The 27,999-nt window shown below is 36.2% G+C and overlaps 1 long non-coding RNA gene across 1 annotated transcript in view; it reads right to left on the bottom strand.

Moving 5' to 3' along the window:
• LOC309634833 overlaps window positions 1–13,841 on the bottom strand; it is a 177,347-nt gene extending 163,506 nt beyond the window's left edge. Inside the window, exon 1 of the long non-coding RNA XR_014248457.1 lies at window positions 17–13,841. This is a non-coding gene — a long non-coding RNA (uncharacterized lncRNA). The remainder of the gene's footprint in view (window positions 1–16) is intronic.
• Between the last annotated feature and the right edge of the window lie 14,158 nt (window positions 13,842–27,999).

Below are 27,999 nucleotides of genomic sequence, written 5' to 3'. Positions count from 1 at the left end.
ATGCTCTTGCTGCCACCTGCCAATGCCATCAGACACCCAGAAAGCCAAGGATCTGACAATCCAACTCCCAGATACTGTTGCAGCAGGGGAAACAAAACAAGAAACAAAAAAAACCTAAGTACATGGCAGTGTTTGAGAGAGGGGCTGCGTGGACTCCTGCTGGTGTATTTGGGAAATAGATAGTAGTTTGCCAGGCTTTAGCCTACTGAAGGTAGACGAAAAGAGAGAAATGAGATAATGCTGAGTGAGCCAATTTTCTTGTCACAGTAGACAATGACAGAACAAATAGAAATGGCCAAAACACATCAATTTACCTTGATCAGTAATCAACAAATGTATATGACAACAAAACACCATTCTTCTTTATGAAATTGTCAAAAGTGTCATAATACAGAGGCTTTGCCAGAATAGGTAGGAATATGTCCATATACTACTTCTGAAAATAGGAATGCGTAAGATATTTTTGAAAGGATATTAATCATCTATGTCAAAATCTAGCCAAATAATTATTCTTTTAACTAAATAATTTTACTTCAGAGAATCTATACTAAGGGAATAATAAGACTGTAAGAATATGCCTATAAAGATTTTCCTATAAATACACTCCTTATTGCTGATTCCGTAATAGTACAGAAGTTTTATCAAACTATATATCCAACTTTAGTGAACTGTTTAAATCAACTATTCTACACAATGGGATGATCTACAGGCTACAGAATACATGATGTACACCTGGTTTGTTGACAAAGAGACATTATGATATAGCATTAGGTAAAAAAAATTCAATTTATATAACAGGATGTATAACATGATTCCATTTGTCATGCTAAATTTATATGGATACATATACCTATGTGTAATTAGAAAATACATACAAATGTTAATAAGGACCACTTGATATTTAATAATTCAGGCAATTGTTTTCTTTTTGCTTATATTTATTTTCCTAATTTTTCTAAGTGAACGTGTACTCATTTTTTTTAATTTTTGAATTTTATTTTATTTATTTTTTTATACAGCAGGTTCTTATTAGTCATCAATTTTTTACACATCAGTGTACTCATTTTTAAGGGGAAAAAAAAGAGGCAAGCAAAAAGTACATAGAGTAATCTAGCTACTATCCATTTCCTACACATCTTTACCATTGCATTATCGCCTGCCCCTCTCCACTACTACTTCCATTCTAACTAGGATTTCCAGATAAAATACAAATTTCCAGTTAAATTTGAATTACATATAAACAATGATATTTTAGTATGTTTCCAAATATTGCATGGCATCTGTATTAATTTGCTAAATATGACAGCCCTACTTCTAGCATCTCATATTTTATGTATTCTGGAAAATATGCGTCCAGGGACATTTGCCAAAGTGATAACAAGAGTAAAAGTGTATCTGTTTATAAAGCTTAGAACTCACAAGGCATGTTACATAAACTTTCAGTTTTCTTACTAACACTGTGAGATACAGAGGGAGCTGGAGCTCAGGGATGGGAAGTGATCTGGTACTTAGTAAGAAGGAGAGCTGAGAGGAAAATCCAGGGTTTTCACTTCAACTCTTGTTCTGTTGTATTAACGTGGAGTTCTGCCGAGGACTCCAGTTCTACTACTGTCATTTTTGCCATTTTATCACAGTCATTCTATGAACTTTGCCTCTTTTGTATATTTACAGATCCTCCTATACTTCCATAGGATAGTAGCCATCAGCCTGTTTTGTCGTAACCAGTTGGTTAGTCTTTATTCTCCTCTAGGCTGCGAGTTTTCTGACAGCACGTTTTATCTCCTAATTACTATATCCTTAAAAATCTGAATCCATCAATAAATAAGTTAATCTACTATCTATCTGTCCATCCATCTATGAATCAATCAATCAATAAGGAAGGAAATGTAAGGGTCATATGTAGAGCTCTTTGCTTGTCTGACTTAATTGAGGAATATATCTTAGAGTGTCTAGTGTGACAACAGCTAATAGATTCTTTGCTCATACACCAAATGTAATTGGTGTTACTTAACTGATTTTCTATATTGAGAAGAATGTATCCAGGTTTACCAAGAGAAAATAAAATGATCATTTAAGATATCAAGGTGGATTGTTAACATAAAGCTATATATTTTATATTTTTTTATTTTTAAATTTTACTGTTTTCAGTTTTGCTGAGGTACCACTGACATTTAACATTGTATAAGTTTAAGGTGTACAACATAATGATTTGATACATGTATGTATTATGAAATGATTAACACAAGTTTAATTAACATCCATCACCTCACACAGTTACAATTTTCTTTTTTTGTGTGTGATGAGAACTTCTAAGACGTACTCTCTTAGCAACTTCTAGATATACAGTACGGTTAGCAGACATTTGGTCCTGTACAAAATGTCCATAAGACATTGCTCCATAAGACAGTGGGTCCACACCAAAAGGTCCTTGATATTTGCAGGTCCGTTTGGTTGTATCCAAAATGTCCTTCAGGCATTTCGTTCATGTCAAAAGGTCCAAAACCATTTGGCATGAACCAAATACACTCCTGGACTTTGGGGATATATATATATGTATCTATCTCTGTGTGTCTGTGTGTGTGTGTGTATGTACGTATGCATTACTGTGGTGCTCACCAAGTGCTCAGATTACCCTTCAAGTGACCTGCTGCAGACAGCATAGTTGGCTGACAGCCTCCAGCTGTCACATGTTTTGCCAGGCCACGCTTCCTCTGGGTTGCTCGCAACCAATGACCTAGCATGAAAGAGCTTTTAGAGCCAGACTATTCCTGCCCAATGTGGGCCTCCTGTACCAGTAAGTTTCTCTTGGAACTTCTCTTCAGCCTGGCTGAGCCTCTCTGAGAATGGCACTGCTAACTGAAGCTGTTCCTACCCAATCCCCCTTCCTTCATTCTTTCCTTTCACAGGGCTCAATCCTCTACCACGGTCTGAAGGCATTTCTTGCTTTCTCCTGCTCCCTCTCCCTTTATCCTTCACAGGGATTTACCCCAAATAAATCTCTGGCATGTCTCATCCCATTTGGTATCTTCTTGGAGAGCCTGAGCTGATGCATTCATCAAGCTCTGAAGACTGGTGGATATCTTCCTCTTTTATGCCTTTTTCTCTCCTTTTAGACTCCAACAAATACCATTAAAAAGAATGGTAATAAATGTGGATGATTAATGTGACTCCACGATTACTGTAAAAATACTACAAAGCTGTTATATGTCACTACTGGATCTGAATAAGCATTTTCATATGGAAAAGCTCACTTCAACATTTAATTCTTGCACACTACCTTATAATATCCATAAACACCAGAAATCTGAAATAATTCTGGAAAGTTAACTCAACTTCAAAATGTTTAGTTTAGCTAATCATATTTCTTTTCCAAAGCTTACGGTGCTAAACCAGTGTTCAGTCTAAATCTCTACAAAGTGAGTTTCCAAGGATTGAAATTCATATCTAAAACATTTTGCTTTTAATGTGGACACTGTTTTCTTAAAAGCAGAAATGGACAACACTGATGACATTTAACAGGAAAGTACTGTTGATTAAAAGGAAAGTACTGTTACCGTTGAACTGGGTGTGCTGGTACAAGGAGGGGTTTTAAGTTCTGGACTCCATATACATAAGGAAGAGGCTGATGTTGCCAAAGATTCTGGCTTGCCTCAAGTATGAATTTAAAAGCAGCAATGCTCAGTTTTTGCAGTAAGTTCTTTTCCATAGTAGGGCCAACTTAATAGGTAATAATATGAACAAGGAACTGACAATTTGAAAAGCAACAGACCTAAAAAGTACCAAGGCATAGATTTAAAAGATAAAGGAAAAAATAATGATGCTTTGAAGAAAGCATGCCATGACAGAAATGCAATGTATTCAATTTCCTAGAAATTTTCGTGTTAGCTGATGCTTATGTAAACAAACCATAATAATCAGCAGTTACTACATTCTTACCACGTGATAAACAATTTCCTAAATGGTTTATATTCATTTTTCCATTAAACTTTTATGGAATCTCTATAGCCAAGATACTGTGTACCCAATTTGCAGATGAGGGAACTGATTATTTAATAGGTATTTCCCCAAAGGCATAACAACATTAATTGGCGGATCTTGGATTTAAACCCAGTTTTGAATGACCCTACAGCCCAAGCCTTTAGCCACAATCCTGTACTTTCAAATGTTCTGACCATCTCTTTTGGATGTCTCAAAAACAATCCCATTATTCTCTTTCTCATTTGGAAATTCTTTTCTGGAGACCACTAGTCATTTAGAAAATAACTACCTATCAAGATACGTGTCTGTGTACCTCAAGCTCTCCACTGTATAAGAAATGATACTACAATCAGCATGGAAACAATAAAACATTTTATTGCTTCAAATCAAAGAGTTAAAACAAGTAACAAATAGACAATTAAAAAGAGGGGAATTAAGAATAAAGTTCTTGAAAAATAATAATATGCAAAAAAAAAGAAAAATAATAATATGCTTATTTTATATACACACACACATACTCTAAATTCCCAAAATTACAGTATAAAATTAGAGGGCACTGTGTCCTAATTCTACAAGTTACCTCAACCATCTCCAGTAAATTTTATGATCTTTGAGCATACAGAGGTTTTAATCACCTCTATCCCCAGAGCAAGTAATAAATATTTATTGATATAAATTTCAAATAAATGCTTCTCTTTTATAAGATTCAAAGAAACACCAATAGTATATTTTTTCAAGCAAAAATGACTATTACTGCTTAGCCAATTATTATAGCTGCTACCAAGATAATTTTTCCTTTGTTTAATTTGTAGCCATGGTACCTATTTCACCAATTTATAAATCAGCTTCAAATGACAGTTAAATAAATTGCACATATTCTACTTAAGCAGGTATAGCAGTCAAATATTATATTTGTATTGCATTCAACAATTCTAAAGCTTCACTCCTTTTGCCTTTATTTTGTTATTAAGATGGCTTTCTTCTATTTTATTGTTCTTAAAACTGCTCCTTGATCATTTTTTGCTTTGTGTTCCTAAAAGTTGTTCAGTAGCCTAATTAGATATTCATTTTGACATTCTGGTCCCAGAAGAAATAATAATAACTTCATACTTATCCATCTGCTTATCAGTTACAGCTTGTGAATTGCTGCTTATAATTTTCCAGGGACATGTGGGCGCCCTTCCAGTTAGGCTATTAAAATTCCTTACACTCTAACAACATGCTAATTAATATCACGTTTAAAACATCTCACATTTGTGGATGCACAGCAAAAACACTGCCATGTAGAGGAAATTTCATATTGAAATTTCAATTTTGAAATGCAGATATTTTAGATTAAAAGTTAAGCCAGCAATTCTTTATATACCTACATCTTTCTAAGGAACCAAAACCTTTTATCTCCAATTTTATGAAAATGTTTAATTCACACATCATCTTAAAATGTAACATCCATCATTCTAAAAAATCTGCACAGTGAAGAAGTATCTTTTCACCCACATTCAGAGAAGGGTGTTTCCTAGCAACCCCATACAATCAGAATCAATCCTTGCCTGAATTATGACTCAAAGTGCCATTAGAAATAATCATTTGCATGAGAAAGAGACCAATGTCTGTTCTGATTAGGAACAACAGCTCTTTCCTAATGTTGGTCAGCTGCAGTCCAAAATCAGGCAGCTGTTTAGAGATGTCTTTGTTTTCATGAAATTTTGCCTGATGAAGGCAAACATCACATCCCCACACGGGCCACTAAAACTTTAGAATTTAATCCAAATAAATATAACCAGGGATTCCACATCCCTACTGCATTAAAATGAGTTACTTTATCTTATTTAAATTTCTTAACTTCTATTTCCTTTCAACTTGTAAGTATTCACTACTGTTTATTATAAGGATTAAACATTAGGTAATAATCTTAGAACAGTTATCACTTCATTCAATTTGGATCCTTTTTATAAATAGGTATTTGCACATTATTTTTTTTTAATTAAGTGGCTACTGTTGTCCCTACACATAGATTTTACATTTGTTTCAAATTAATTCAATCTTAGTCAACACTTTCACATAGTAACAGTATTAACTCAAAGTGCTTTGATTATTCATTTCTTTTAGAAAGTAATGTTGCATCTTTTCAGAATAACAATAAATACAAAACTTCAATGGATTAAGTTCCTGCTTACTTAATTTTTATTCTTACTGTAGAAATTAGTTACTGTTGATTTGTTTTTTTCCATTGTCCTTACAGAGCCACATCACTAAGGAGAAAACAGACCAGCTGTCAAATGGGTCATATAATGTACATTTGGGACTATCTAAAAAACACAAAATCTGTCAGAAGCAGATGAACTATTAAGACCGCTACTATTGAGACCTCAAAGACCACAGGTTAGGAGGGACAGCCTGACGACCTCTGCATTCCATATTTAGAAACCATGTCTGTTCCTGGAACTAAGTGAATCCATTTATTGCAAAGGCTTTCTTTATAATAAATTTATCCCAGAAGGATACAAACACGGTAAGGAAGCGGACAATAAATACCAAAATCATTAGATTGTTCTGAAAATGTTTCTTGGAATTTATAAGATAATAAATCACCTAATACACAAGTGAAGGATTCATGGTACCAGAAAGGAATGAACGAGCTTGTAGGTACTCGGGCTATTTATTACAGTATAAACACAGATCCTCTTCTCTGAGAGTATACAATTACTAGGACACACCAAAAAAAAATGTGTACATTAAATTTCTTTAATTTTTAAAAGGATTTATTAAAGGACCATTTTTAATCAAAATTATTTTAGGAAATTGACAAAAATTGATCTTGATCTTTCAACTGATCTTGAAATCTTTTAGATGCCTTTTCTTTTCTCAGTATAAGTCATATAATTAATACTTAATAAACTCCTAAAACTCTAGTGATATGATTATCTATTTCACATAGTTTTAGGGAAAGAAAACTAAAAACAAAATCTCCTCCCAACCTAAAAAACCTCTCCACAAAGGTAGAAGAGAAAGAAAACAATTTTACTATTCAATAAGCATTAAACCAGAATGTGATACACATCACAATCAATCTCAATCTGCTAAGAAATTTGCAAAGACAGAAAAAAAATCTTACCCTTTTATAGAGCCAAGCAAATACTACCCATTACATACATATTTTCAAGATAAACAACTAGTCCTCAAGTAAGAAGACATGAAGCACCATTTGTCACACGTAGTTCATTCTAAATTCAATTGGTAGTTGGGGTGACCATCTGTGTTAGCTAACTAGCTTTCTCCAGAGGGAAAATAAATTACTCATCTCTTTGTGATAGGAGGTAGTCTTGGAAGGTGAGCAAGGCACCCACTAAAGTTGGCTCCTGCCCACCCAAAGAAACTGGGAGATGGGGTTTTATCCTCCTTGGTGATAACATTTCAAAGAGATGGCTTCCAGGTCCTTGAGAAAGGCATTCCTGGATCTTAAAGTTTTCGAGAGGTTTATTTAGCTTTTAAAAAGATTTACATACATTTCAAAGAGACACGGAAAGTATTTACAATTACAAGTATTCTAAAGTAAATACTGGAAGACAAGGCAAGGCAGAACTTGTTTCTTCCCTTACAGAGAGAATTAAGCCTCTTATTCTTAATTTGTATTTGCCCTTAGAATACACATGATTCCATCCTAAATGTAGCAAATGCTTAAAACCTTAACAACTCTCCATTTACTTTAACATCTCTAGCTGTACACATTTCTGATTTTCCACCACATGAATTTTCTATTCATTTTCGTCCTTAACTACCAAGTGGTTTCTTAAAGTATGCTCTGAGTAAACCAAGAGAACAAGAAATAGAGGTAAGAACTAAAGAAAACTAGAGGTAAGAATTCCACTCCTTGTTTAAGGAATATAGAATAAATCTTGCTAGATACATAGTTAAATGTCAAGAAGCTAATACCTAATATGTCTATTAATAAGATGGCTTTTGATGAGTTTTTCTAATTTTTTTCAATAAAGTGGCTTATATTTCTGATTATATAAACAATGCATACACATTATAAAACTGCAAATAGTGTATATAAATATACAGAAGAAAGTATGATTCACCTGATACCTCATATTTGCACTGAGTTAAATACCATTATTTTTTGTTGCCCATATTTTACAAATTGCATTTGATTGTGTGCTCTAGATTTTTCCTTTTAGTAGGTAACGTGAAGTGTGAGGAACACATAGCAAATATATATGTGATATTTAACGTTCCAAAAACGATTCAGTATGCAATTTCTACAGATAATTTAATCTTTTGGACTCTAAACCAAATCTTCATTGGACACGATAAACAGAGGTGCCTATTTTGTCTTGTGTTATACAAAACAGGTTCTTGTTGACAAACAACACAACACAAAATGGTGTGGAGGAGAACAGTAATTTTTTCTCTGCCTCCTAGGTTTTTTGCTAACGCCTCCCCCCAATGCCCCAGTAACAGAAGACAGATTAAAAGTAGAAAAACAGAAGTTTAATAACATTTATACCCAGGAAAACTGAGTAACTCCCTGAAATGGCCCAGCCATCACCTTAAATACCATCTTTAGCTAAAAGAAAAAACAAAAAAAAGTTGGGTGGGAGAGAGCCAGGTTTTCAGGAAAAGCACAGTAAACAAGGGTATGATTGTTAGGCAGGTTTAAGTCCAGGCCTTCCCCACTGATAAGAATGTCTACAGATTTAGGCATCTTACTCTTCCTGGTACAGAGAGGGAGACACCCTTACAAATGGAGATTTCCCTTATAAATGTAAATTGCTCTTACAAAAGGGTAACTTCTACTTGATTTTTCAGAGCTTCTCTCCTGTATGTTGTTTTTTAAAAATTATCAGCATAAAATAACCCTTATGCCAAAGAGGCATATTTTGGGGGTGACAAATGTTGCTCCCCTTCAATGGCTAATTTATGTAAAAAGGAATTTATTGGAAGAATATTTGGGGCAGAGGGGTGGCAGGGTAGAGATACTAAATTGACAGAAAACTGGAAGGATCAGATTAGGGACTAAACAGAAACAATGGAAGCTCCTGAAAGCAAAAAGCCTCACTGCCGGAAAGCCTAGTCACGGGGGCGGGGGGAGGGAAAAACACCCAAACATTCATTCTCAGACTTGCATCAATTGCTGGAGATTCAAAATCCTGGGAGAGCGCTTCTGATTAATCTTCCGTGATAGAAGACTGCTTGTGGAATTGCCATCCTAGAAAGTCTACATATAGTCAGGAAGAATTATTTGCCCACTAGGAAATGAAGTACAGTCAGGAAGGGATAATGGATTCTGTGCGTCTAAAAAATGTCAAATTACCTTAACAGTGCTTAATAAGTACCTGTTCCCTATATCTCTTTTTGTTAACTCATAAGAAATCACTTATTTAATAATTTTAATAACACTGAATTTTAACATAAATGATATGACGCTCAAGAAAATAAAAAAATAAAAATTCCTAGGTACTGTTGACCTGAAACAAATAGACTACCAGATATTTCTCCAGCAAAAATAGGATTATTCAAGATCATCAGAGAATTGCAATTTTGGGTCTGCAACCATGGCGAGTTATTTGCAAGTCCCAGCAAAGCAACAGCAGGTCAGCGCTTGTATTGGAAGGAAAAGGAAGGTGGGAGGGCTATAGTAAACAAGGAGTCTGTGGCTTCTCATTGGCTGAGTCCTTGCCAGGAAAAGAAGAGTCCTTCTCCTGCCTGGCTCTGTGATCATCCCAGGGTGTGAGAGCGCCCCCTTCGGGTCTTCCAACCCTATTTGAAGATTTTGTTTATTTCTTACGTACAAAATGTAAACCATTCCATGAAAATCAAAGTCTAAGTGTGTGAAGACTGACTTTATTTCATATAAGGAACTAGCTCAGAAAGCTTCTCAATTCTTGGCTACCCTATTTCTGCTTTCTTGGTCAATTATCCTCTACTTGATTCTGTTACCAGCTGCTTACTAACTCTTTAACCCTCTTATCAGTTTTGAGCATTTTCCTTTCTATATTTCATTTGGAATTTTTTTCAGTAAAGGCCTTACTTCACTGATTTTTTAAAAAATTTATTTTATTTATTTTTGGCTGCATTGGGTCTTCGTTGCAGTGCGCGGGCTTCTCACTGTGGTGGCTTCTCTTGTTGCAGAGCACAGGCTCTAGGCGCACTGGCTTCAGTAGTTGTGGCGCACAGGCTTAGTTGCTCCTCAGCATGTGGGATCTTCCCGGACCAAGGCTTGAACCCATGTCCCCTACATTGGCAGGCAGGATTCTTAACCACTGCACCACCAGGGAAGCCCCACTGATAGTTTTTGAGTTTTTAGTCTCTGTGTCTCCTAATGTTCAAGACAAAAAAAAAAAGTACCTGAATAGAACAATAACAACAACAAAAACTGGTTTGGAAAATAACTGAAGAATATCTTTGACAAGTTTCCAAAACAAACATGAATCCTACTTTAAAAAAAAAAAAGGGTTCTATTGTACAATTTCAATACCCCTGGAGTATGACTCATTTTCTGTCTAAAGCCTTTACTCTCATTGCTTTTTTGAAAGATGGAGTCGGCCATAGAAAGCTCCCCCCACCCCACCAACCAAATGTCTATTCCAAATAAGTTCCTCTCTGCAAAAAAAAAAAGGAAATGCACTTTCCCTTTGTTTCACAAAATATCTGTATTTTTCCAAAGCACTTGCTCTCCTTGAGCATTCAGGCACATATTACACCAGTGCCCAGCAAAACTTATATACAAAAATCTTATCACTGTTCTTCTGCTTTTCTTCTATTTTAGATTCTCCAGATTTGTGCCACCAGTACAGCCTGGGACTCATGACTTAGTGACTTCACATGCCTCCTTTTGCAAGTTCTCTCAGAATCTCTTTCTTGGTGGACTCTTTCACTCCTTACAGTAATTTCAAAATGTTGTCAAATGTTTATTTCTCTCTTCTGATTCAAGCAGAGACAGACGTTGACCACATTATGGCTGGCCTCAGAAGCAGCTAGCAAAAATCTTAACTCATGTGGAGGTACCTTTATGGAAAAACTAAACAATTTATTGGGAAGAGATGATGGGGTAGAAGTTTAATAGTGATACTGTCTGTGGAGAATAGAGGATTTGGAAATGAGTCTCAGACAGCGTCACTGTATCTGTTAAGCCTTGCTAGGGTTTAAAATGACACAGATACACACACACACACACACACACACACACAGTGTCAACTCTATTAGGAATAGACCTAGGAGTCAAACCTATGAAGATCAAAATAGCATCTGTATTATTTATAATTTGAGTTGGAGAACACTGTTTGAAACTGGCCCCCAGACAGACTTACTAACATGCTCTCTATAAATCTAGACCTTAGGACATCATACCCAAGAGTGTTCAAAAGACAGACACATCAGACACATTTGCAAAGTTATTCACTGCTTCAAACCCATGAGCCCTGATGTTCTGACCTTCCTACTGAATGATGCCTGTGGTTCAGCAGCCTGGGCATCACCTGGGAGCTTGCTGGGAATGCAGAATTCAGGCCCCTACCAAGACCTGCTAAATCCAAGCCTGCAAGTTAGCAAGATTTCTAGGGACTATAAATACACATTAAAGTTTGAGAGTTGCTGTTCCAGACTGTGGGAGAAGGACTTCCAGTGTTTCTCGTATTTCTCTAGGATCCTCCTTTGAACATTCTGAGGCCACAGGATGGATCTTGGGAATCTACACTTAAAAAAACTCACCCCGTATAATTCTTATTATCTCGGAAGTCTGGGAAAAGATACATCAGTGCTTTTGAAATATTAATGGTATATTAACCACCTAAGGGTTTGGTTAAAAAGTAGGTTCTGATTCAGTGCATCTAGGGTAAGGCTCAAGATTCTGATTTTGAAGAAGCTCCCAGGTAATGATGCTGCCGCTGGGCCATGTAACCACGAGTTACGTGGGAAGGCTCTAGAACTCAGAGCTGCTAGCTCCCTAACAGCAGGAGCCCAGCAAACCTTCTATTGCCCGTGAGCAGGCAGAGCTCAAGTGAGCTGGGATGAGGTAGAGCCACACAACCTGAGCAAAATACCATCTAGCAAGCAAGTGCCTCGTCCTCCTTTGTGGACAGATAGATTAGGAGGGCTTGGAAGATGGCAGGAGGTATCTTCCTGACACTGTTACCACCGGAGGAGTAGAACAGCCATTTCATTTTGGAAATATGAGGTCTAGGACAACAAGGTTCTTTCAACCCATGGGCCCAACAGTCCATGGACGTTGCTGGTTCTCAGGGGAGGAGGCCGTCAGGGAGGAGAAAATTCCCCCTCACCCCCCACCCCCCTCCTGAGTTCTTGTGGCTGGACTAAGAAAATTGACCCAAAACAGATTAACCAGAAAAAAACTAAACAAATTTCAATTCATGCACATGGAAATCCCACAGAAATGGGACCTAAGAATTGGCCAAAGATGCAGCTTTTATACTTTTTAGACAAAGAAACAATACATTTGTGAGGAACTGACATGGCAAAAGCAGCTTAGGTTTTGGGTGCCTAATGAGTGAAGGATCTAAACAGAGTTTGGGCTTTGGGGAGTAAATTAAAGAAGTAACAAGGTTTGTTTATATAGACTTCCTGGCCCCAAATGACCTATCTTTGGGGATAAGGGTGTCCTTGTACCACTAGTTGCATGAGAAATTTATTTCCTGCTTGCAGGGAGACAGAGAGTCAGAGTGTCCCTCTAGTGTTGGCCATTTCTTAAGTAACTTTAATTCAAGATAATATGGCATTGAGGCACATTTTGGGGCAGCCTACCCTGGGCCCCAACAAGGTTGACAGTGAGACATGCAGTTCTGCTGCCACCCTGAGGCTGCCACTCCAGTACTAACCTCTGCTCTTTTATGTACCCTGGGACTGCTGTTGAGCATTGGCTTTTGCCTCAACACGGCTCTGGAATGGACCAGAAAAATACATGGGTTAAATCACCCCAACTGTGCCTGAGGGTAAGAGCCTACTCCCCAATCTATATATTCCCGTCTTTAATTTTCAAACACAACTTCACCCAAGATAATTCATCGAGTCCATATATCATAAAGATACAATGACAACAATATTTGAGAAGTACAAAACAATAAGAGCAAAATTCCCAAATCTCAATGCCCCTACACTTTAATTTTCAGGGCGAAATTGAAATCCAAACATTATCTCACTTTGCATTCATAAACTTGAGATCAAAGTAAATTCAGAATTATAAAGTTAATGTTAAAACCAAAATCACCTCCCCACAAATCCTGGAGTCCCACTCTAGACCCACTAAATCAGAACCTCTGGGGACAAAGCCAGAAAATTTGCATTTCGAACAAGTTCCCAGATTATGTTGATGCTGTTGGTTTGGGAACCACATTCTGAGAAACACTGCATTAGAAAAAGCCAACATGGTTTCACCTCCCAAAAAAAAAAATTGAGCTTTTTTTTTTTTTTTTTTTTTTTAATAGAAGCTGTGCCTTTACGGAGGCAAGTCATTCTTAGAACTAAGAGCTTTTCTTTTCTTGGTGATCGGATTTCTTTCTCAGCCATGCTGCTTATGTCAAAAATCAACAGCAAAGTCTTGTTCCTGGCATGCAGGCCTGTGCCAGTTGAAAAATAAATCTGTCACCACTGAACAACGGATGGCTTCCACCTCTGCAACTGGAAAAACCTGACATAAATCTAATAAGTTAAGCTTGTAAGTTTGTTTCCAAAATGGATGTTTGGGTCCATTTCAATAGGTTTTCTAGCTCATGTACCTTGTTTTGGGGTTTATTGAAGCTAACAAATCAAACCTCTATTCAGATATGATTTAAGATCAAAGGGGAAAAATAAGTTTAATACTGACAAAGTTGAAATAGAAAATGCAACCCAGACCTATGGGAAAATAGGATTTGTAACATACACACACTTCTTTCCAAATCTACTAAAGGGGGGGATCTGCTTCATATCTGCTGAGCTCAAAGAGGAGGGCAAAAAACCACATTCCTACCCTGTCTCTTAGATGGCCCTGGACCACTGCACTAGGGTCACGCTTACAGGACAGGAGCAAAAAGAAAAGGCCACTGCCCTGTGCACCCTTAGACACAAGAGAGAACCGTCCTTCCTCAGGATCATCGATCAAATTAGCAAGAAGAATGAGAGAGAAGACTGAGTGAAGGGGTCAGATTATCTTCCCAACAGCTCCTCTCCTATGGCTCACAGTGAACATTTCTTTATGGAAATGGCAGAAAAGGGTAGAAGAGTCCTAACACTTTTTAAGGGCCAAGAGGGAGTTGGAGGAATGTGGGGATTTTTAAACCCAAGCAACAGTTAGTCCTATTGGTTGGATTCAATTTTTGTGACATATATGTTTTGCTTATTGCTTTAACACTAAAGAAAGACATAAGACTTACTTATCCAGATTTAAAAAATAATACTTCATAGCATAATGATAAGCAAACAGTATTTTATCCATACCTCCCAAAATCTCAGTTTGCAGTAGGAGTCTCTCTTCTAGCAATTCCACATGTTAAGGTGGGAGCAGGAATCCCTAAACCAAACAGGACCCACCCATTCTTCACTCCTGGACATAACTGGCCCAGGGGTTGTCATCTTGTTCAAGCTGGTCCAAGCTTGCTCCCTAATTTAATTTTGAAATTAAAACTTAATGATGCCGGCCTTAATCTGGTTACCTCTTGAATGAGAGGTGCTAGTTGCCATATTACAACCAAGAAAACTGATCTGCAGTAAGAAAAAAGAATAAAGTAGAAATACAAAGATGCGTAGAGGTGATGGAAGCAGAAGGCATTCCACATCCTTTCTAATTTTTTCGGAGACCAGGGCAGATCCTTACTCTTGGTTTCCATGAGACACCTCTAAGTTCTACCTTAAACAAGCAGGTTACATTTACTTGAAATAAGATACCCAACTAAAGTACCTCCTTTCTCATATTTCCTCCCTCACTCCATCCTCAGGTTCCCCAACCATGTGCGCAAGGCCCACTTGATACCATGATGTGATTATGACTCTCTCAGTCAATGTCTTTTACTTGCTCTTGGTGAGTGGCTTGTTCTCTTTTCAAAATGAGGTAAAGTCTATAATAATTTATTTATTAAAGGATTTATTTTTCCCATCATTATCCTTTTTGAGATAATGAATAATGCAGAGTATTAGACAAAAACACGCAATGTTTAATTCTATTTAATTCAGACCTCTCCTAATGATCACATACCACATGACATGTAGAATTTGTGTTAGAAAATGAGAAGATAAAGAGGAACTACATAAAATTCATGCTCTTAAAGAAACTGTAAGGACAAGTGGAATCGAGTAGGCAAACTAACATGCTTGTTACAATAAAAGGACAGAAATAAACTTCGAACAACGTGCTGTCACAAAGGAGAAGAGGGAATGCTAAGTTTTACTTCGAGAATTTGAGGAAGACATCACAGAAGAGGTTAAATTTGAATTGGGGCTTGAAGGAGAGGTCACTGCATAAATACAGGTACAAATCACCAAAAGCGCATACTCATTAAAGAAATGCTGGCCGCACTTAAGGCTAAACAGTTGGACTTAAGCCAACTTGTTAAGGTCCCGGCTAAGGGGAGGGGTCAGCATTCCGGAGGCAAGGAGGAGACTTCAAAGGTGTTTAAAGAGAAATAATGCCACCAGATGTACGTTTTAGAAAAATAACTCTCAGAGGAATGTGAAATGTGATTACATAGGTGTGCTACTCAAAGCAGGGAATTTATTTAAAAGGCTACTGCAGTCATCTTGGTGAGCGATAATACATTTCACCTAAGTTTAGAGGGATGAAGGAAGAAGATGGAATCTAGAAATATTTTGGAAGTAGAATGTGAGATTTAATTATAAGACTCACTGCCCAGAGAGACATTGGTGTCTAGAAAAAGGGAGGACTCAAAAATACACTGTGGTCTCATCAGAACAAACAAGACCATATTCCTCCCTGTGAAGGCAAAACATTACCAGATCTTCCACTCTTAGCAAAAAAGGTAGTCAGATATAGATGTATATGTAGACAGAGATAGAGAGATAGACAATGATGTATCTACAGATGTGGATATAAGCACAGACATAGAGAAAGATATGATATGCCTACTACTGCATAACTGCTCTTATAAAGCACCAAATATTTCTGAAAATGGCTCAGGACCCAACATTTTCACCAACTGCAGAAACGTCTATCTAAACCTAAGCAATTCACTCCTACAACCAGACTTATATGTACCTGCTTGGAAGCTTAGCTATAAAATAAAGTGGTAAGTAAAATAAGAAAAAATATATACATACATATGTGGCGAGTATCTTGTCAGCAATCTAATAGAAGTACTAGCTTGTAATGCTTGGCTCTCAAGGAATAATCCTACAAAAATAAAAGTAAGGAAGCTTTGACTTCTCTCGTGAGCAACTTAATAGGCACCCACTGGCTCTAGTCACCTGTGATTACTGAAATGTTATTTCTGAAATTTCCATGAAAATAAGTTATATCTTTGCTCAATATATTTAAAGTAAGTGTAAAAATATAGACAAATATATGGAAAATATGTGGTAAAATAAATACACTGTTCATCAGAGCAAATTTACAGACCAGTGTTAATCTGTGGAATTTATCCCGACTTCCCCTTCATTAAAATTAATGGAGCAAACTCTCTTCTGCATGAGAAACAGACAGAAAATAAGTCATATATTCTGACCTTGAACGTGCCAAACAAATTTGGTAAGTCTCTTAGGAGTGTAAGAACAGACCACAGGCTTTTCTGCTGCAGGATTAATTGTGTCAGGTGATCACCTCAAAGTAACATTATAAAAAGGAAAAGTTGCATTTTCATCTTTCTGACTCACACAGAGATAGAAGGCAAAAAAATTCTTATATCTCCAATAATAAAAAATATGTTTCTTCTTGGGGTATGTTTAAATGATAAAAAAAAACTAATTTGTAACTAATACAGTTATAAAGTATTATGAAACCTTACATTGTATTTTGTTATCCAAAAGAACTGAAGATAGACTACTGTGTATTTTAGTTGGTTGTTAAAAATGTCTATTGGCATCGACTATAACTCAGGGATAATAATGCTTTCTAAGGGTTGCCGTGAATATTAAATAAAGGAAGCATGTGAAAGTCCTACTTAAACCAAAAACACTTTATACTGTAATTCAGAGACTATCTGTCTTATAGAAAAGTAAATGAGCAAGTCTTGCAGGATGCATGGACCACCCAGGGCTGTTAGCCCCAGTGATAATTGCATATGCAAACTTCAAGTTTGGAAAACACTTGATGTGAAGTATGAGAATATAGAAAGATATTTTCCCATGGGAATAATACTTAAGAACTTTTAAGTACTATGAATAGAGGAATACATAAAGTACAAAGATAACCGTGGTTCTGGGTTCATGTATAATCTTTAAAAATAATGAATGTAGGAAAGTTAGAGTTTTAGAAATGGAAATGTTCACCTAATACTGAGCTAACTCCAAAATCAAGTAATAATGAGGCACTATAGTTTTGCCCATTAAGAGCAAAGTCACTGAAGTTGGTCAACCTGAGTCCAGATCTCGGGTTCCAAGATCTGAACTTCATAAATGCATGATGTTGGACAAATGACATAATCTTGTTGATATATTCAACTCTATTGAATGCCTGCTGTGTGCTAGCCATTGTGCTGGGCTAGAGGACACAGTGAGGTATCACAGAGCTTACTGCTGCTGAGGTAGACAGCCAATTGAAGAATCAGTTATACTGAAGCTCAATAAATAACAGTATAAAATAAATAGTGGGTGCTATAGGAGGACCCCTAACCATTGCTGGCAAAGTTAAAGTCAGAAAATGTTCCCTAGAGCTGAACATATGGGGTGTAGAAGTTAACTAATTGGAGAAGAGACAGAAGGAACAATGACACTGGTGGATGCGACAGCTCTTCCAAAAGCCAGGAGGTAAGAGAGGGGAGACACGATAGAGGAACTAGGGAAAAAAAGGCATCATTTTGGGACTGACATTAGTACCATGGCAGCATGAAATGCTCCCTTCGTCTCTCCCTTCAATCTACAACTAGTAAAACAAAGGTCCCTCTGCCCAGCACACCAGGATGCCAGAGAGCTGCAAACATCACTACATCTGAAAGTAGGTGGCCTGAAACACATAGAGGAGAAAGAACCTGGTGAGCAGCAGAGGTGGTGCCCACAATCCCGGCCTCACTGCCTACAGCCCCAGAGAACCCAGTAGCAGTAGTAGAGGCGGGGTCACAGGCCCCCCTCCTATGGCAGCAGTGCTCACAAACCCAGCAACCCCAGATGTGGCAGAGGCACTCATCATCCTGATGTACCCAGAGGCAGTGCCAGTGACAGCAGCGACACCAGCAAGGCACCAGTGACCCCAAAGGCACAAGCAGCAATGATGAGGGCACCAGCAACACCTTCGGCAGAGGTGGTGGAAGGCAGAAAGTGCAGATTCTCAAAGATAGCCAGAGGCAGCCCAGGTTAAAAAAACAGACACTTATGCTATAGTACCACCTACTGAAAAACAAAAGAAAGTCCTCTAATTACCCACCTGTTGAATCCTTAGAATTAAAGTAAATAAAGGTTTACTAAAATAAGCAAGGTGTTCACTACTTCAAATGAGCCCGAAGAGGAAGAGCTCATCAAGCACCATGAGAAACCATGGTAATATAGTATCACATACACACAAAAATACCAATTCTCCAGAAAACAAACTTAAGGTCATGAGAGACTGTGTTCTAACTAATAGAGAATTTGAAATAGCTGTCATGAAGAAACTCAGCAAGCTACAAGAAAACTTAGAAAGACATTTCAATGAGCTCAGGAATAAAATTAATGAACAGAAGGAATATATTACCAAAGAGATTGAAACTCTAAAAAAGAACCAAACAAATTCTGAAGCTAAAGAATTCAATAAATGAGATAAGGAATGCATTAGAAAGCCTTGGAAATGAGCAAACCATATGGAAGATGGAATTAGCAATCTCACATATAGAAAACTAGAAATGATTCAGGGAGAAGAGGAGAGAGAAATAATTTGTTTAAAAATTAAGATACTCTGCAAGAACTATCAGACTCCATTAGAAAAGGCAACAAAAAGGACAATGAGTATCCCAGGAGAAGAGAGGGAGAAGGGAGCGGAGAGATGACTTAAAGAAATAATCACTGAGAAATTTCTGGGATATAAGGCCAGAACCTGTATAGGCAAATGAATATAATATGCTATCAGCAGAAAAAACACTGTTTTATCTATGAGACATTTTATACACACCTCATGGTAACCACAAAATAAAAATCTAGAGCAGAGACACAAAATATAAAAAAAAGAGAGAAAACTGACAAAAACATCACAGAAATCACCAAAGTAAAATGGCAGACAGAAACACAAGGAAAAAGGAACAGTGGAGATATAGACCAACAAGGAAAAAAAAAAAAAAGATTAACTGACAGTAGTAAGTCCTCACCTATCAATGACCACCCTGAATGTAAATGGATTGAATTCATCAACCAAGAAACACAGAGTGGATTAAAAAGCAAGACCCAACTACATGCTGCCTACAGGAGACTTATCCAGCTCTAAAGACAAACGTAGACTCAAAATGAAGGGATGGAAGAAGGTACAAACTTCCAGCTACAAGATAAATAAGTACTAGGGATATAAAAAGTACATAATAAATATAATTAATACTGCTGTATGTTATATATGAAAATTGTTAAGAGAGTAATCTTAAGAATTCTGATCACCAGGAAAAAAATTTCTATTTCTTTAAACTTATATCTACAGATGATGGATGTTCACTAAACTTACTACGGTAATCATTTCATGATGTATGTGTCAATGGAAATAATCAATAAACAATCTGTAATATAAACAGAAAAGAGTTTTATTTAAGCCAAACTGAGGACTATAGCCCTGGAGACACAGATTCAAGAAGCACCTGAATTGTATTCTGCCAGACTACACAATGGGGGAGGCTTATAAAGGCAAAAACCAAAAAATTACGTAAGTAATTACATAAGAATTATAATTGGAGCTGGCAAGAAGTAAGGGTGCTTATTAAGCAGGAATTGGTTAGGGTCCAAAATGGTTGCACAGTTCCAAGGGGAGACCTTGAAACCATAAAGTTGCAGCTGGCAGCTGCTAGCAGATATTATTTTGAGAGTGGCTGGCAGTGTTCTTGAGTCTGATACAGTTAAGAAAATTCAAGTTCTCGGTGGTGCAGGATGTGTCTGAAACCGCATCCACAGTGGCCACCCAGCTCCATTTTGGATGCCTGAACCACAGTTACTCCATTTTGATTTTTAAATTTATTTTTTTCTTTAACAGTTAAAGCAGATGTAAAAATGCATGTTTAATAGGCCACAAAACAGGCTGTTCTGGTTAGCCTCAAGTTCAAGTTAAATCATGTATAAGCCAGAATGACTTTCCCATACCTTAATATGTGAAAATTTCTTCCACTGTATATGTCAAATCATTATGTTGTACACCTTTAACTTATATAGTGCTGTTTTATATTTTAATATATATATCTTAATAAAACTAGAAGAAAAAAAAAAGAAATCATTTGATCTCCCCACAGAAGCCTTTTTCCCCCTTCCATTTCCCCTATTAAGTTAGGTATATAAACACCTATCTCTTATTATTAAGCTAGCTACTTCAGTTGTGCACTGCCATATGCATATGAATAAACTATGTTTTTTCTCCTGTTTAAAAGTAAAGGAATGGAAAATGATAGTCCAAGCAAACAGCAGTCAGGGGGAATAAAAAAAAATGGGTGTAGCCACATTCATATCAGACAAAATAGACTTCAAGCCAAAAAAGGTAACAGGAGTCAGAGATGGACATTTTATAATGATAAAGTAGACAATCCATCAAAAAGACATAACATTTATAAATATACAAGCACATGACACAGGAACACCAAAATATATAAAGCAATTATTAACAGACCAAAGGGAGCAACACATTAACAGTAGGGGACTTTACTAACCCACTTATATCAATGCAGACAGAAAGTCAACAAGGAAACATCAGCCATAAATAAAACATTAGACTAGATAGATTTAATAGATATACACTGAACATTCCACCCCAAAGCAGCAGAATACACATTCTTCTCATGTGTGCATGGAACATTCTCAAGGATGGACCATATGTTGGGACACAAAACAAGACCCAATAAATTTAAGAAGATTGAAATCATAACAAGCATCTTTTCTGACCACAGTAGTATGAAACTAGAAATCAACTACAAAAAAAAGCTGGAAAAATCACAAATATGTGGAGACTGAACAACATGCTACTGACCAATTACTGGGTCAATCAAAAAATCAAAGTAGAAATCAAAAAATACCTGAAGACAAATGAAAATAAAAATATGGCAAAAATCTATGAGATGCAGCAAAAACAATATTAAGAGGGAAGTTTATAGCAATATAGGCCTAGCTCAAGAAACAAGAAAAGTCTCAAACAATCTAATCTTACACATAAGAGAACAAGAAAAAGAACAAATAAGGCCAAAATTAGTAAAAGGAAGGAAATAATAGTGATCAGAGTGGAAATGAGTAAAAGAGAAACTAAAAAGCTATAGAAAAGATCAATGAAACTAAGATCTGTTGCTTTAAAAAGATGAACAAAATTGACAGACCTTTAGCTAGACTCAGAAAAAAAGAACAGAGGCTCAAATAAATAAAAAACAAAAGAGGACAAGTTACAATGGAACCACAGAAACACAAAGGATTATGAGAGACTATTATGAACAGCTATACACCAACAAATTGGACAACCTAGAAGAAATGGGTACATTCTTAGAATACAGCCTCTCAAGACTGAATCATGAAGAAACAGAAAATCCGAATAGACCCATCACTAGTAAAAAGATTGAAACAGTAATCAAAAACTTCTCAAAAAACAAAAGTCTAGGACCAGCACTACACTGCTACACTGGTGAATTCCACCAAACTCTCAAAGAAGATTTAATACATATCCTTCTCAAACTCTTTCAAAAATTTGAAGAGGAGGAAATGTTTCCTAACTCATTGTTTGAGGCCAACATTACCCTGATAACAGGTTGTTGAAATGATAGGCTACATTGGATCTGAATGAAGCACATGAAGACAGAAGGCAAATATTAGGAGAAAATGAAAGATTTAAGGCTGGAGAATTCAATGGAGTAAAAGATAAGTGTACAGAGTAACACTGAGGGAAACAATGGAATGTAGAGGAAGTTGTCTTCAGAGAGTAGTTCCATGAAAACTACACTTTGGTGATGTTATTTCCTGTAGTTAGAGGCTCTGGGTTATAGCCCATGGGAGCAAATAGTTGAAGAGGAGTTGAGGTAATCATAATAAAGTTGCCTGCAGTTATTGGAGCATCATGTTATTTCTCATGGACTATTTTCCCCATGCAGGTGTTCTAGTTTTGTTTTTTGTTGGTTGGTTGGGTTTTAGTTCTTTATCATGGTAAGCTCTCAAATTCAGATCTGTACATAAAGGGGAGAAAGCACTTAGCCACATACCTTAATCAAAATAAGCTTTTCTGGTGGTCTATCCCACTTATTGGAGTTCTACACAGTAATCTGAGGTCAGAACCCTAGTTAACAGTAAAGTGTTATTGTTCCTGTATTATGTCTTTTCCTTGAGAATTGTAGGAGGAGGAGATATGGTTCCTGCAGAAAGCAGAATCAGGATATTCCTGGGTCCCCTTCCTCATGTCACCATTTCATTTTAAAAGCTTCCTATTTCTATAACACTAAACAAAGGACAAAAACCAAACATTTGCAAATCAAGTGTTTTTCAGATAACAAAAGCAGTCAGTGGACCCAGGGAGTGAAGGCATTAGGAACAAGGAAAGGTTCTCTTGAATTAGAATTTGAGATCATGCTAACATCTCAGTTGTTTTGTTCTATATTTTATACAGGTAGTGTAATATAGCTAACGGGTAAATTTCTCATTGACTCAACCCAAATATATCTTATATTGCTATATAGAAAAGGCATGTTTAAAATCCAAAACAAAAAGCCTACTTTATTCTTTTTCCCTTTTGAAGAGAAACATATCTAAATGGTAAGTACTAATGACTTCATAAATTAGGAGGTTGGGATTAACATATACACACTACTATATATAAAATAATCAACAAGGACTTCCTGTATAGCACAGGGAACTCTACTCGATACTGTGTAATAACCTATATGGGAAAAGAATCTGAAAAAAAATAGATGTATGTATGTGTATAACTGAATTACTTTACACCTGAAACTAACACAGTATTGTAAATCAACTATACTCCCATATAAAATAAAAATTTAAATATATATATATATTAAATAAAACGGTATAAAGACCATAAAAGTCAAGGTTATCCAAATTTATAAAGATTAAATATAATTATTAGAGAAAGTCCTGAGTTAATTAGGGAATGTTACAAATTAAGGAAAATCTGAAACTTCTGCTAGAAAAAGACAAAGAGCAAAAGTGACTGGAGTAGATAAATTCTAGTCAAAATGACTACCCTATAGCTTTGCTCCTTGATGTGTAACTGCATTTTGGTGTGGAATATCTCAAAGAGTAGACAGGTCAGAAAGTTATCTTATTTCCTCAGGGGAACAAGTGATCTATGCTATGTGTTGGGTTTAAAAGGTCATATTTTTGTTACATATATTTCTCCTTTATAAAGAAATTTTCATCTAATCAATAAATATTTTAGATGATATGCAGTGTGATAGGTTCTGTTCTAGAAATTGGTCATGGGTAAAGGATGTGAATGGTGGTAAACTTAGCACTGGCACAACTCTAAATGCAATTCCAGATGAAAAAACCAATATATTTGAGTGTTTGTCCCAGAGAAAAACCAACACTGGTCATGATACCTAAATTGCTCTTAGCCAAGTAAGGAGGCTAAGCAAGCAGATGCACAAAATTTAAAACAATTAAGGCAAAATCCCAAGTGCTGCACCCAGCATGAATCTGGGCATACAGCAGTGGTTATTGACATTTAACTAAAAACTCTACCAATCAGGATGAATCAAAGTCAATGGAAAATTGTCAACCTTAACTCCCTCCTAAATTTAGAAGGTCATGGCTGTTTACTCTAGAATTAGAGAGGTATCATTAATCATAACATCTTCTGTTGCTTTTCTCCCTAACCAGACTATTCAAGAAATCAGGCAGAGAGGAGTAAATAAGGATCTTGACACTCCCTGAGAAGTCTGGTCACACAAGGGAAACCAGCGCAATACCTTTGTGTTCTCAGCCCCCTGGTGGGAATTGAAAAAAAAACACTTTATTTAAGCAAGCTGCTCATGCAAGGCAGTATCCAGGCCATGAACAGATTATTCTAAGCCCCTGTTGCCTGACTAGCTCCATAAGGCCTTACATAAACTCCAGCTGGTGAAGGACAAAGCTGCCAGATTCCTTCAGAAAAGGGCAAAATTAATCAAAATATATTTCTCCCTACCTGAAATCCCTATGCTAGCTATTGGTTAAAACATAGTGTCTTGATTTTTAAATTGCTCTTTTAATTCAGGGGGTAATATCTGGCTCAACTTCAATGTGCTTTTACACTCTCTTAGCAATTTGTTTCCTGGCCAGCTTCTAAAACAAATCTGCTTCATGTCCCAAGACCATTTCAGGATTTTATGAAACAAGGGCATTTCTAAAATCTTTACCATGTAGAATTCTGCTTTGATTACAATGTATTAGCTTTGGAATATATTAACTTAGATAAAACTTTGTAGCAGGTATTCTTCAGAATAATATAATGTAATTTTATTTCTCGTTACCCAAAAGTAATTAGACATTTCATTTACAGTTTGGGACTTAGAGCTGAAATTAAGGACTCAGAATATATAGATAACATATTTTTTTAAAAAGGTATTAGCTAGCATGCACGCACATACACACAGGCACATGTACACCCACAAATTATTCGTATTGCTAAGCTTTAAATGGAACGTAGATTATATATAGGGACTTTTACAATAGAGTATGATCCATTGTTAAGTAGCCAAATCAATCTTATTTTATTGACTAAAAGCAAAGCAGACTAAAAATGGCATAAATCTTTTGGGTACACAAACAATACAACCAAGTACGTGATGTTTATTAATCAAAGCTGGGGACTCAAACACTCAGAAATATGAAAGGTCAATGAAAAACTTCCTTTATCTGCACTGAGAATTCTAGTAAAGTTCAAAGAAGATGCTAGAACTAGAGGTCTGCTGAGATTCTTCAGTGGGACGATTTCAGTCCAATATTCTCTCCAGGAGGCCATCACTCCAGAAGAAATGTAAATAGACTTTCCCTAATATTCAGTCATCCTTTTATATTCCAATGTTAGTAGATCCAACAATATTTTTTGTCTTGGATTTATGAAACAAAATGAATAAGTAGTGACTTTCTTGGCATCAACTTAGAGCCAAAGATAAGGATCTACCACCTGTTGAACACCTATTTTATGTCTGGGATTCTGCTAAGCACTCTGTATACATTATCTTATTTATGCTTTATAGCAACCTTACAAGGTACATATTATTCTGCTACTCTATTTTCCTGCTTTACTAAATTAAATACAATATATGAAAAAATCTGCTTAATTAAATATTTTCTGAAATACATAAAAATCATGTATTTTTAATATAATTAGCTAAGATACCAACCTTGAATACAGCAGGCAGATTTTGGCAACAAGTCAAAACTTGGAGGAAGCGATCAGCAAAGTGTTTTAAGTTTTTGCTTTGCTCTGAGGACGGCAACAGTTGCAGGGTTGGGCAGGGTGGCTAAAACCTCATTAGAAGATCAGCCATCTCTCTGGGTAAACAAAGCTGGGGAAAAAGCCTGCAGCACCTAGGGCTGCCAGAGAATGGAGTAGGAGATGGGGGAATCTTAGAAAGGAGTAAGCCAACGAAGGGAAACCCCATATTTTACGTATAAAACTTGATTCATGTCTTTGGCTGACCCTTTAACCACACATTCAAAGGTCAGACTGCACAGAGTCTGAAGTGAGAATTTAACTGCCATCCATCCTAAATTGAGGAAAAGTTTACAATTTGTGTCTAACCAAGTTAATTGTCTACTAAACCAAAAATATCAGTACTCCTCAATACTGTAACAAAATCTAGAGTTTCCACACCAAAATATTCACAATGTACAAGATAAAATCCAAAATTACTCAACCCACAAAGAACTAGAAAAAATGACACATTCTCAAGAGAAAGCAAATTAACAGAGTCTAATCCCAAGATGACAGTAGATATTGAAGTTTTCAGAGAAGAACTTTGTGCTGGCTATTATAATCATGCTAATTAGGTAAAGAAAACTACACTAATAATGAATGATGAGAGATTAAATTTCAGCGGAGAAATAGAAAATATTAAAAAGAACCAAATGTAAATTTGGAGCTGAAAAATACATTCCTTCTCAAAAACAAACAAGCAAACAAAACCAAAAACCAAAAACCCAAAACACTGGATGGGCTTAATAGCAGAATAATGGAAGGACAATGACAGAGAAAAGATAAATGAACTTGATGACAGATCAGTGGAATTCATCCACCTGAATGAGACAGAAAAAAATTGGGGGGGAAATGGACAGAGCCTTAGGTAACTGTGGCACAAAATCAAAAGACATAACATCTGTGTAATTGGAACTTCCATAAGAAGAGGAGAAAGAGAGAATGGAAGAGAAAAAATATTTGAAGAGCTAATAAAGGATTATTATCCACAATACACAAAGAACTCTTAAAAATCAATAATAAAAAAAAACAATTAGATTAAAAAATGTGCCAAAGACCTTAACAGACACCTCACCAAAGATGATATATAGATGGCAAATAAGCATATGAAAAGACACCCTACTTCATGTCATCAGGGAAATGCAAATTCAAACAACAAGATACCACTGCCCAACTATCAGAATAGCCAACATCTAAAACACTGATAGCACCAAATGCTGACAAGGATTATGTGGAACAACATAAACTCTCATTCATTTCTGGTAGGATTGCAAAATAGTGTAGCTACTTTGGAAGACAGTTTGGCAGTTTCTTACAAATCTAAACATACTCTTTTATACAATCCAGCAATCATGCTCCTCGGTACTTATCCAAAAGAGTTGAAAAGCTATGTCCACATAAAAACCATATACAATGTGCATAGCAGCTTTATTCATAACTGTCAAAACTTGGAAGCAACCAACATGTCCTTCTGTAGGTGAGTGGATAAACTGTGGTACATCCAGACAATGGGATATTATTATTCAGTGCTAAAAAGAAATGAGCTATCAAGTCATGAAAAGACATGGAGGAATTTTAAATGCATATTACAAAGTGAAAGAAGCCAATCTGAAAAAGCTACATATACGATTCCAATTATATGACATTCTGGAAAAGCAAAACTATGGTGAAAATTTTTAAAAATCAATGGTTGTTAGGGGTTGGGATGGTGGGGAGGGATTAATAGGCACAGAGGATTTTTAGGGTGGTGAAAATACACTGCATGATACTATATGGATCATGATAGATAAATGTCATTATACACCTGTCCACATCCATAGAATATACAAGACCAAGAGTGAACTATAAGGTAAACTATGGACTTTGGGTGATTATGATATGCCAATGTAGGTTCATGAATTATAGCAAATATATGCTATGATGGGGGATGTTGATAAATGGGGGAAGCTATGTATGTGTGAGATCAGGGGTATATGGGAAATCTCTGTACCTTCCTTTCAACTGTGCTATAAATCTGAAACTGCTCTCAAATGTAAAGTCTTAAAAATTAGGACATATATATATTTGAAGAAATAATGGCTGAACACTTCTCAAGTTTGGTTAATAATATAAATATACAGATTCTAAAAGTTCAGCACAACCCAAACACAATAAATAAGAATAACACACCTAGACATATCTAAATTTGATTACTAAAAACCAAAGATAGGAGAAAATATTGAAAGTAGTCTGAAAACAATGAAATATTGCATAATCGGAACAAATATTTGAATGACTACAGATTTCTCAAAAACCACTGAGGACAGTACACTACG

The sequence above is a fragment of the Balaenoptera borealis genome (genome assembly GCF_965194805.1).
Source record: "Balaenoptera borealis genome assembly, chromosome: 9".
In the NCBI taxonomy this organism is placed as follows: domain Eukaryota; kingdom Metazoa; phylum Chordata; class Mammalia; order Artiodactyla; family Balaenopteridae; genus Balaenoptera; species Balaenoptera borealis.
Note: the sequence above shows the minus strand (reverse complement) of the source record. Positions and strands in the feature narration are given on the sequence as shown.